The 12,146-nt window shown below is 41.5% G+C and overlaps 1 protein-coding gene across 7 annotated transcripts in view; it reads right to left on the bottom strand.

Annotated features, from left to right (window-relative positions):
- The window catches only part of Ppp3ca (protein phosphatase 3 catalytic subunit alpha), a 272,778-nt gene that overhangs the window by 235,533 nt on the left and 25,099 nt on the right, over positions 1-12,146 (bottom strand). The window lies entirely within an intron of this gene.

The following is a 12,146-nucleotide window of genomic DNA, read 5'->3' as shown; positions in this document are numbered from 1 at the left end:
GGAGGGAGGGAGGGAGGGAGGGAGGGAGGAAGAAAGAAGGAAGGAAAGAAAGAAAGAAAGAAAGAAAGAAAGAAAGAAAGAAAGAAAGAAAGAAAGAAAGAAAGAGAGAACTTTCTTTCTCACCTCAGGGAAAGATATAAAAGAAAACTGGGCATGTTCAGTCACAACTGAAAAGTTCTAGAACACCAACAAGGAAGTGAGGCATGAACTGTAAATAGTTCTTTTAATGATGTCATCTGGAGTTAGGCTAATTGATGAAAAAGTCTCTGTTTCTTTTAAAGTTTAAACCTGCAGAGAAAATTATAACTTCACGCTTTTCATACAGAAAGTAAAGGTAATGATTCTGTTTGAATAAGATAAGATAAAAGACTTGAAATATCAGAACTTCCTAGTCAAAGGCTGTTTAGGAATGGAAACATTGTCTCTAATCTTCTTAGTTTAAAAGCAGCTGGTTATCAGAGATGGGGAGGAAGGGCTACTGTATCAATAATAAAGTTTTTAACAAGGTCGGTTGTTTTCCAACATCTAAGAATAAAGCATGCTGTAATGGTGCATGGGCAGAACAACATCAAATGCATTCACCCGAGGGATTGTCTAAGGTGCTTTTCATGGCTCTCAAGCACCACCTCCTCCTCTTCAAAAGATGGCAACATATTGTTCTTCATCACTTTCAGGTTTCATTGCTGATTAAGTCAAATCATTTCAAAGCTTTAACAGGATGCCCTGAGGAGAAGATATGCTGGAATGGTACATTTAATTCGTGGATGTTTGTGTAACCATACATACATCCATTAGGGCAGCGGTTCTCGACCTTCCTCATGTTGTGACCCGTTAATACACTTCCTCATGTTGCAGTGACTCCCAACCATAAAAAGATTTCATTGCTACTTTGTGCCTGTAATTTTGCTACTTTTATAAATAGTCATGCAAATGTTCTGATATGCAAGACATCTGACATGTGCCACCCCCCGGGCACCGCCCCCAAAGTGGTCACAACCCACAGGCTGAGAACCACTGGACTAGAGAAAAAGCTTTTAGCCCAAGGCAGTCCACCACAGGTCCAAAAATCACAACTACAGATTCTGGAGTCCAAGGAAATCAGCACTTTGTCATATCTGTGGAACAACCTATTGTTATGTTTTATTAGGATGGGCGGAAGTTGTTGGCTGTCATTAATTGAATTGCCTACCCGGGCTGCTAATTAGAGAAGGACCTTTTCAATTTAAGAAATTTCTGCCTTAGGTGAGGCTGGAGATTGTAGCCAACTTTCACCCTACACCCCCGCTCTTCTGAATCACAGCTCTGTTCTGAACACCTACTGCCCCACTGCTGGAATGTGCCCTCCTCCTCCACAGACCACCGAGGACCCTCAGGAAAGCCACGAATCGTAGCCCTCAGCTGCAAGGTGGCAAGGCCCCGTGAGAATGAAAGAGAATTTTCATCTATGAAACTCACAGTGACAAGGATGTATGAGCTACCGGAAAAGTATCTACATGAAGTCCGACTACCAACACTCTAACTTCAGGAGGAATTTAAAAGTAAGAAAATACAGAAAACATCCATTCAAACCTGAAATAAAGCCGTCAGCAGAAGCAAATCAAAAGATCAAGTCCTCTGAGCTATATAGCTCCCTCCCTCGGCTGCACTTCCAGAGTTGACCAGCCTGGCATTACAGAATAGGCACTGGGTTCTCCTTCATGGTGTGCTTTCTTTAGCTATCTGAATTTCCTTTAGCCAGAATTATACATGGATGAGAAAGATGAAAATGGAGTCCACCCCTCTGAGCTTGTGTAGAAGGGCAAGCACGTACTGTCTCATTCCTCAACTGAAGAAATACCAGGTGTCAGTGACCGCTCACACTCTGGGTAGTGAATGCAGTGGAAGGACGGAAGATGTCTTGAGAGCTCTTAAGAGCACCCAGTGTCACCTAACAGAGTACACTAATGGGACTCGTGGTGGGCACATAGGAATCACAAACACTAAATACCAGTTGCCCCCCTTTCATGAAAATATAAATCAAAATACAAACTTCACCTTCATGGCATACTAAGCCCTCCTTTGGCGCAAGACAAAACTTTCGAACAGCGATTCTCCTCCTTGTCAAACATTTGCCCTGTGCCAAGGGTTGACACTGCAGATTCACTTTCCCTGGTCCACAGAAACTTAAACATGAAGTACACTGCAATGAAGATAATTGACATATGACATAAGTCAGGGTCTTTTTACCTCAGAGAAATGACTCTGACAGTGCAGTGACTACACAGGCCATCAGCTGAAGATGAATCTTTGAGTCCACAGATCAAGAAACCAAGGCCCAATCACTGAGTTAACTCTCTGCCCACAGCACTTGTGCTGACTGCGCTACAAAAGGTTTTGATCTTAATTTCCTAAAGGTTCTAAAACGCCCATCTGCCCAGGATCTGAAATGGTAATACAAGGTCAACTACAGAGCACTGTCCCTGGTGGCATTCTTTTCTCACATTTCTAACCCAGCAGATGTGCTTGGAAGCTGGCCTCCTGCTTCAAGAGAGCCTTTCCTGAGCAAATGCTGTCTAAGCCTTTTTCTCAGACCGAAAAAAAGCAGGAAGGCTGAAACCCAAAGTCCCAACCTTTTTAAAGACAAACTTCTCATTTGTAAAAATTCTGTTCGCTCTCTCCCTCTGTGGGTAGAGTTACCCCAAAGTGCCATTTCATAAGAATGCTTCCTCCCTGGACATCTGTTGATTCTGTTATCTAAAAATAATTAACGATAAAGAAGGCACAATAGTTACTGAGTAATCAAGGGAGAATTTCCGAATTGCATCTGAAGAGTTCTGAGCCTTTTCATCTGCTGGGTGTGTCCCAAAACACTTTAACAATACATCGAGAATGACTCACGGCTGTGTTCCAGGGACTCAGGTGTGTGCTATTATATAGATCCCTACACCAAAAGTCTGGCCTGCAATGTGATATTAAAAGTAACTTATCAAGATCGTCTGTATGTTTCTCATAACAATGACTCCAGAGTTGGTGAATGGAATTTTTAAAAATTATTTTCTCCCAAAATAAATATACTGGTGCCAAAAGAGTCCCAGATTTTAAGACCAGGAACAACAACAACCACTACCACCACCACAACAACAACAAATTGTTGAGCTACAGAAGAATAATTGTGTCATACATCAGCATGCTTGACTCTAGTTTTATCCCCAAACTACATTATACAATGTTTATAAATCCCTTTTTATGTACCAGTTCAAAATTATTTTGATTTATAAAGTTAGGCAAAGTTAATATGTCGTTATAAAAAAAATCTTCCTTATTCTGGGAAAGTAAGCCTTCTGAAAGGCTAACTTACACACAGATAAGAGATTAAAATTTTTACCTTGGAGAAATTAGCCAGAAAAGGGAAACCTGAGTCTTCTCAAATTGGGTTCACCCAATACCTGCTGATTGGCTCTTGCCGATCTTCTAGACTCTAGAATAAGGCCTGCCCTATCCATGATTTATTCAAGCAGAAGGAGCAGAAACAAAGTTGCTCTCGGTGGAGCCCAGGCCTCCCTGTGGTTGTAGCTGAAAGGGGACTTTATTCCTGGGGCTGTTATGAAATGACAATCCTTCCAGCTTGACAATCACCCATAAATAATAGAACACAAGGAACACAATCCTTCCACAATGGAGGCCAGCAGGCTTGTGAAACCGTTGTGCTGTGATGTATATTTCATACGAACACCTCAACCTCAAAAGGCCAAGGAGAAGGAGGTACCTCAGTGTGCTACATATCCAGTTTGCCCTAGAGTCTGAGGAAAATATTTCAAAGTATGGCAACTCAAGGAGTAATTGGAAAATAATAATAATAATAATAATAATAATAATAATAACAACAACAACAACAACAGCACAACAATAATGGCCCTACCAAGCAATATAGCAGCCGAAGCATGCAAACGTGCAGTCTGCCAGCATGTTGGTGATGATTCTTGTCTATCTATCCTAAAGGTGCCCAGGCCCTCTCCTTAATAACAGGCATATGGATTTCCCACATGGTGACTTTCTGTAGTTTACCTAAGGTTATTTACTGGCCATAACAACTGAAAGATCAGGTCCCCTGATGTGTAATTAATCCTGGGTGTGTACACACATACAGAGAGAGAGAGAGAGAGAGAGAGACAGAGAGAGAGACAGAGAGAGAGACAGAGAGAGAGACAGAGAGAGACAGAGAGAGACAGAGACAGAGACAGACAGAGAGACAGAGACAGAGAGACACAGAGAGAGATGATCTATGTGAAGCCTATTTTTAAAAAAAGAAAGAAATAAAAAAGAAACAAAAAAACACAAAGAAACAAAGAAAGAAATTTTACCCATTTAAGGCTAATGATTCAATATTCCATACAAAAGGACCAGTATATAAAAATTTGTTTGACTATGAGCACTTAGGAAAACTCAATCACTTGGCATATTACCTAACACCTACTTCATTCAGATGAAGGGAGACATAGGATGTCCTGTTAACTGTAGCAAGCCTTACTGTTGTGTTTACAGTAGTAAGAAGAAAAGTGTCCCGTGATTAACTTCCTGTTTTTCTACACAGAAGTCTACTACCCACTGCCAAGTTTTTTTAATCCTTAATTATTAACACAAGGCATCAAAAATAAAAACAATGCTTAAGCTTTAAAAGTGATTTCTCAGTAGTCAGTAACGATCAATACGCCCTGTTTTAATAATAATTTTCACACAAATTTTAATAGCCATTGCAGAAAAATGCTTTTCTACAAAGAACAAAATAACTTATATAGATTCCACTTAAAAACAAGAATTTGTTTTAAGAATTAACTTACATCCTGCCAAAAAATATACCACAAAAAAATCTGCTTGGAAGAATTAATGAAAAATTTGGTGGAGTGAAAATAGACCTTTTTACTCATAATCTTGTAGAAAAAAATCAGATCATCTGATCAAATAAAATTCGATTTAAGTGTATTTTGAAAATCAGCAGATTATTTGAAATTCAATCCCTTAGATTTTAGAAAATGGAATAGTGGAAACTATTATCTTAATTAGTCACAGTAATAAAATAAATACCTTATCACTTCATGATTTCCTATTTTCCTTATAGCCCGAGCGCAGGTAAAATTCCAGAAGAACACTTTATGGTTTTTGTAACATCTGAAACCACAATGTCACAGACTCTGCTCTGTGTTTCTGGCATGTTCCCATTACAGATATGGTTCCTCAGGGGAGGGAGAGAAGCCAGTTTTGTTGAGTGCCTCTGCGTGAAAAAGACACTAAGTAGGCTGTTATGATCTCCCTTGGTCTTTATAAGGAGGCCTATCTGCTTCAGAGCTTAGCCTGAGCCACTTAAAGAAGTACTGAATCTTTCTAGGAATGGAAGCCACCGGTAGTCATGGAGCCATTAATTAGGTGTCTGGTCCCCTGTTCATACTACATTTCTCCATTCCAAGGCAACAGCAACCATGAAATGCCTCGCTTCAGGACAGTGTCTTTGTGTTGATGGTGAAGCTTAGGTTCTCCGCACGTTCACACCTCATGTGGACTTCCAGGGTTCTGTTTCCACTCCAGGTGTGCTGGCTGATAGATACAAAGTCCCCTCAGAGCTATGCACATTCAGTTCTAAACCAGTTACTTTCTATCACAGTGTATCATCAAACACTGAAATAGTAATAATACATCAATGAATGTCTACCCATTTCCCAGTTTCCCAACCATGAACCACCTATCCCATCCCCCTCCCCCTTCTTCTATGATGGTGTTCCCCCACCCAACCACCCACCCCTTCCCGCCTCCCTGCCCTGACATTACCCTACACTGGGTGGGGGAGGGGGGTCTTACTTCCTCAATTACTTTGACATAGTTGTGTCCAGGCTGGACTGAATGTACTGTGTACCTCATGTTGGCATGGAAGTCCGAGTGGTCCTCCTGCCTCAGCCTTTTGAGAATTGAAGTTATAGGTATGAGACACCACACCTTGCCAAGATGTAACTTCCTTTTGATTTGAAGTAAACAAATAACAAAGAAATACACATTTATGAAGTGGATCTTTACAGGGAGCTCAATTTCACTGTAATTGGAACTATATAATTTGGTACTTGAATCACATGGTGTAGGACATAACAGGAAGCTAGAGCTTCTCAAACTTGGCTTTGTGATTAAACAGTTAATAAAAAGCAGTTTATCAGGGAGGAGAGATTTTCCTAAGAATAAAACAGCAAATTATGAACAATGATTAAAATATTTAGTGATCTATTTTACATGGTCGTTGGACTAACCTTCATTAATTATTTTCCTTGTTATATTAGTATAATGGCCATTCACCTTTTATTGTACAGAGTTGAACGTGATGTAGTGAATCTAAACACCATCCTTCAATGAAAATGGCATTAGAAAAATTAACATGCACTCCACTGTGTTCACAGCAGCCTTATTTATAGTAGCCAGACGTTGGAAACAACCCAAATGTCCCTCAACTGAAGAATGAATATAGAAAACGTGGTACGTTTACACAATGGAATACTACTCAGCTATTAAAAATGAGGACATCATGAACTTTGCAAGCAAAAGGATGGACCTATAAAATATCACCCTGAGTTCGGTAAGCCAGACCCAGAAGGACGTGCATGGTGTGTGCTCACTGAGAAGTGGACATTAGCCAAAGAGTTCAGAGTACCCAGGATACATCTCACAGACCACATGAAGCTTAACAAGAAGGAAGGCCCAAGTGTGGATGCTTCAATCCCACTTAGTAGGGGGAACAAAATATTCAGAGAAACAGAGGGAAGGAAGGACCTGGGTGGGAGAGGGGAGGGTGAGGTAAAAGGGAGAGGTAGGATCGGGAGTGGGAGGGAACAGGAGAGAAGCCCAGAGGGCTTCCAGAATGAGTAAAATAGGCAGCAGTGTGGGTTGGGGAATGGGGGTTGAGGGGAAACTCCCAGACACCAGTTGGTAGGGGGCTCCCAGGACCCAATGGGATGACATTAGACAAAATGCCCAGTAGTGGGAGATGTATCCTGAAGACAGCATCTCCAGCAGACAGGCATGGCCCCCAGTGGAAGGATGGCGCCATCCACCCATCTCAATTTTTGACCCAGAATTGTTTCTGTCTAAAAGAAATGCAGGGACAAAAAAGTAGAGCGGACATGGAAGGAAAAGCCATTCAGAGACTGCCCCAAATTAGGATCCATCCCATGCACAGGAACCAAACCCCAACACTATTGCTGATGCCAAGATATACCTGCAGACAAGAGCCTGGCATGGCTCTCCTCTGAGAGGCTCTGCCAGAGCCTGACAAATTCAGATGCAGATGCTCAACAGCCAACCATTGGACTGAGCCCAAGGACACCTATAGAAGAGTTAGGGAAAGGACTGAAGTAGCTGAAGGGGATTGCAACCCCACAGGAAGAACTACAATATCAACAATCATAGCTCACATGTACTAAGCCACCAAACAAAGAGTATACATGGGCTGTCCATGGCCCCTGCTACATATCTTGTCTGACCTCAGTGGGAGGGAATGTGCTTGGGTGGTCCTGTGGCAGCTTGATGCCCCAGAGAAGAGGGATGCTACAGGAGTTCGGTGAGAGTGGGACCACCCTCTTAGAGGTGAAGGGGCAGGGGGTAGATCGGGATGCTCATGGATAGGGGACCGGGGAGGGGGACAACATTTGAAATGTAAATAAATAAAATAGTGGATGAAAAATTAAGCTCATCATATGTTCAAAAAAGATTGAATGCGACTAAATTACTAATTTTAAAAAAGAAACTGCATGGTGAGACAAGTGGTCATCACAGGATGGGATGGACAAGAATCATGGCGGGACATGAGAGAGCCTAAACACTTCCAGCCCAGCCCTGTGGATGCCCCAGAGATGCCAGAAACTGGATACAGGAGATGCAGCATCTCTGACAGGGGAACCATATGACCCTAAGAGATCCAAGGAATAGACAAGCATCATCCAAAATGGACCCCAAAAACATAAGGCTGTTTGTATTCCTGAGAAGAATTTGATGACAAAGTGTAGAAGGTACATCTGGTTCTTCCTCCCAGCCACATGCTCCCAGAAGTAAGACAAATACCTTGGCCATATAGCTAGCTTTTCTCTTACTAGATCATAACTTAAATTATCCCATTTATTCTAATCTACATTCTGCCACACGGCTCATGCCACATGCCACATGCCACATGACACATGACACATGACACATTATCCTGTGCTCAGGTATCATGCATCCATCTCCTTATATCGTCCCATGCCTGGCTCTACCCCAGAATTCTGTCTCCTCCATGTTCCACCTTCTGTTTCCTGCTCTGTGCTGGTGGCCCTCTCAGTCTTAGGGGAGGGACTGAACAGCTTCCTCTCAGAAGCCACTGAGTAAAACTCTCTAGAAGAACAATTTATTATGAGCAAAATGCAAATCTGTTAGGGGCAAGGTCAGAAGTCCTCCGTGTGACTCAGGTGCTTTAAGACATTAGCAAACATCTTGTGAGTGTAATAACGAGAAAAGAGGGTCAGGTTACTAGATGTCAAAGGAGTGAGTGAGAACGAGGACAGAGCCTGGACCCAAGCACTATCTTCTATGAACACTGCATCTGGGTGGGACACTCAGGTGAGAGCTGGCAGGGTGCCACAGAAACACTAGCTAGAGGCTGTGACTAACTGGGAGAGAAAGCAGAATGTATATTTAGATATATTTAATGCCCAAGGATGCATACTCAATTCTACAGGCAAAACATCGACACAATCCAGAAAGTAAAGGTAACCAGACATTGGCCAGTGTCTGTGATCTTCAACACTAATTTTGGCAAAGACGACATTTCAGCACATGTTGATTTTCAAGAATAAGATCTTGAAGGAGATTTCTTATTTATCACGTTTTAATTAAGTACATATTACCAGGAGAGTTACCAAACGATTTAATTTTCACAACAACCCATGCCGTTGGCTGTCCTACAGTGTAAACTACAGTGGTGTTGCAACACCTCTCACCATGTATTATTGGAAATGACTTGATGACACACATCTAACTCAATATAGGTTGAGAGAGCAGAAGAGCACAGGAGAGAGTGCTTAGTTAGTGCTGTGTTTGCCTGGAAAGCAGGAAGACGTGAGTTTAGTCCCCAGAAACCAAACAAGGAAGAGGAGTCTGATAGCACATGCCGGTAGTCACAGCCCAGGGAGAAGGGCATGACAGAGACAGGTGGACCTAGGGGGCTGTTGGCCTTGTCTGCTTCCTGGTTTCAGGCTAATATGAGTCCCTCTCTCTCAGAGAGAGAGAGAGAGAGAGAGAGAGAGAGAGAGAAGCTTGAAGCATGACACCTTAGGTTACCCTCTGACTTCCACAGGCAGCTACATCCTGTGGAGAGTAAAAGTAGTGTCTACCAGATTCCTAGTCACACCCATGCCTTGAACCCACTCCTTCAGCAACACTCACTATTCCCTTCTTCCATAAAGTGCTGCACACGCATGGCACAATGGACTCTATTTGTACTTCCCCAAAGCATGGCCAGAAACCGCTAGTTCTTGACTCTTGGTCTCAAGCTCCATTTAGGAAGGAAAAACCTGAGTCCGTTAAATAGATACTGCCTGACACTAGCCTTAAAGCATCAAGACACAGTGCTAAGAACTCAATATTCAAGGCCCATGAATTCCTTCACGCGCCTTGCTGTGTTCCCTTGCTCTCTGCCATGACAATCCTGGAAGTGCTCTCTTCAGTTTGCCTAAGAGATTCACCACATCTGTGGCCCTAACAGGTTTTGTCTTTTGGAAGCTTTAATTCTTCTATGACAGAAACTCCAAAGCTTCAAAGAAAAATAAAACAAGGAAAAAAAAACTTAGTTAGTGAGTTCCCTGGGCACGCCTTTAACTCCAGTACTCAGGGGGGATAAACAGAAAGGAAAGAGTTCGGTTGACACCTTAGGTACATAAGAACCATGTCTGAATAAACACACAAACAAATAAATAACAACAATGATAAATAATCAATTTAAAAAATGGATAAATAAGTAAATATCAACAATTAATAAATATCAATTAAACAAATATATAAATAAATAACAATACATAATCAATTAAAATGGATAAATAAACAAATAAATAACAATGGATAAATAATTAAACAAATAGATAAATAAATAACAGCAATGAATAAATAATCAATTAAGCAAATGGATAAATAGGTAGGTAGGTAGGTAGGTAGGCAGGCAGGCAGGCAGGCAGGCAGGCAGGCAGGCAGGCAGGTAACACATGTAAATTTGCTCTTCTTTACAATTGTGCCAATTCTTACACATCTTTGTAGTTGTGCGTTGGCACTCAAGGTGGACTGATTCCCAGATCTTGAAGACACCAAGCCCTGAAGGTGTTCAATATATATATAAAATACGGGCTGGTATTTCTTTGTAACCTGTGAGTATCCTTCCATATACTCTGAGTCATCTGTAGATTACTTGAAAGGAATATGATTCAAACACTGAATCATTAAAGCGCCTTGTTTGAAGAACAATTATAAAGTGAAAAAAAAAAAAGATACACCTATGGCATTCTCATTGCATTTTTGTGTCCCAAAATTCACATTGAAACCTAAGGGTCAAAATGATACTAAAAAGAAGTGTGCCGATCAGGTCATGAGGGCAGAACAGTCATGACCAGGCCCACTGAGCTGTCAGATCTCTCCAGCAGTCAGTTACAGCGAAGGGGCCCTTCCCCACAACTCAACCACACTGGCACCATGATCATGGACTCCTGCCTTCAGGTCGGCAAGCAAACAACTTCTGTTGTGTCCAGACCACAGTCTAAGATGCTTGATTAGAGCAGACTAAGGCACACTGTAACTGGTTTTGCAGAACAAGAAACTATGACTAAAGGAGGTTAAATAATTTCCTGAGAACGCTCTGTAAGTAGGAGTCAAAGTCAGGGCCATGCCCTTTCTCCTCTGGGTATTTTGCCAGGTCTCTTTATTCACTGACATTTCCATGGGACAATCTGTGGCACTCCTTAGATGTGGGCTTGGGGGAGCGAATCACACCACCAAGACTGTGCTTGATGGCCTTTGTGTACAGGAAGGGAACTATATCTCTAAGAATAACAATATTTTAAATTAAGACAAAAGTTTATCTTACACACAGAGTAGGTTAAAGTAAGTTACAAGCCCTTGCCATGGCAAGACCACAAAATCATGACTGCATTCCTTCTATTGATCACCGTATATTGTCTTATTCATGTGGTACAAATGATTGCCAGAGCCTCAGCCATCACATCTATGTTCCAGGAGGACAGATTAAAGAAATCAGGAAAAGAAGTACAGTGCCTCTTCCTTTTATGGCTCTGTCCCATATGTAGCAGTCGACACTCTCGTCTCCTTACACTAGATAGAATTTACCTCCAGGACTCAGCTGACTACACAGCAGAGTTGGAAATGTGTGGTGCCTTTTGGCTGGGGGGGACAAGGTAAGATCAAATTGAGTTTTAGTATTATTATTCCAAAACAAAAAAAATGGCTAAAGGTAATGCCATGAATCTGCATAGGAATTTGTATATATTTCTTAATTCATTCATAATATTTTCAATCTTTCAAACAAATTTGAGGTAAATGGGATGGATAGATTTGGGATAATTTATTAGGAAGAATGTATTACTACATTTTTGTCATCACAGGAAAAATCCAAAACATTGATGTGGTTTTACATTTGGGAGAGTTGTTTGTTTAACAAAATTAGCAACCTTACTTCAGAGTCAGACTGTAGGGGACTCCATTCGATGATTACTAAGTCAAGTTTCTACCAATGACCATGTCCCTGAGTTTAAGGGGTATTTTTAAGTTAAGCTTTGGGAAGATCAAGAGTAAATGTCAAAATAGAGAACAGAAGAAAAAAACTGTCAAGAAATTAGGCATGAAAACTACTTCAGCTACCGAAGCCATCTGGGCCCTTGTACATATGGATTTCCCTAGATGCTCTCGAGCACCCTCCAGCTAAGTCATCATAAGACGACAGTAACAGACTGCTTTATCTATAGCTTGATCATAGGCAGACATCCTCGATCAGATCTTGCTGCAGCCTACAGGTCTGGCTTCCTCCCTGGCAGTCAGTTTTCATCGATAATGCAGAAGAAAAAAAAGTAAGATCAACAAAGTAGTGACCCAAACATGTAGGGTTT

The sequence above is a fragment of the Rattus norvegicus genome, chromosome 2 (genome assembly GCF_021556685.1).
Source record: "Rattus norvegicus strain SHRSP/BbbUtx chromosome 2, alternate assembly SHRSP_T2T, whole genome shotgun sequence".
Lineage (NCBI taxonomy): Eukaryota > Metazoa > Chordata > Mammalia > Rodentia > Muridae > Rattus > Rattus norvegicus.
This window is presented reverse-complemented; position numbering and strand designations above follow the sequence as displayed.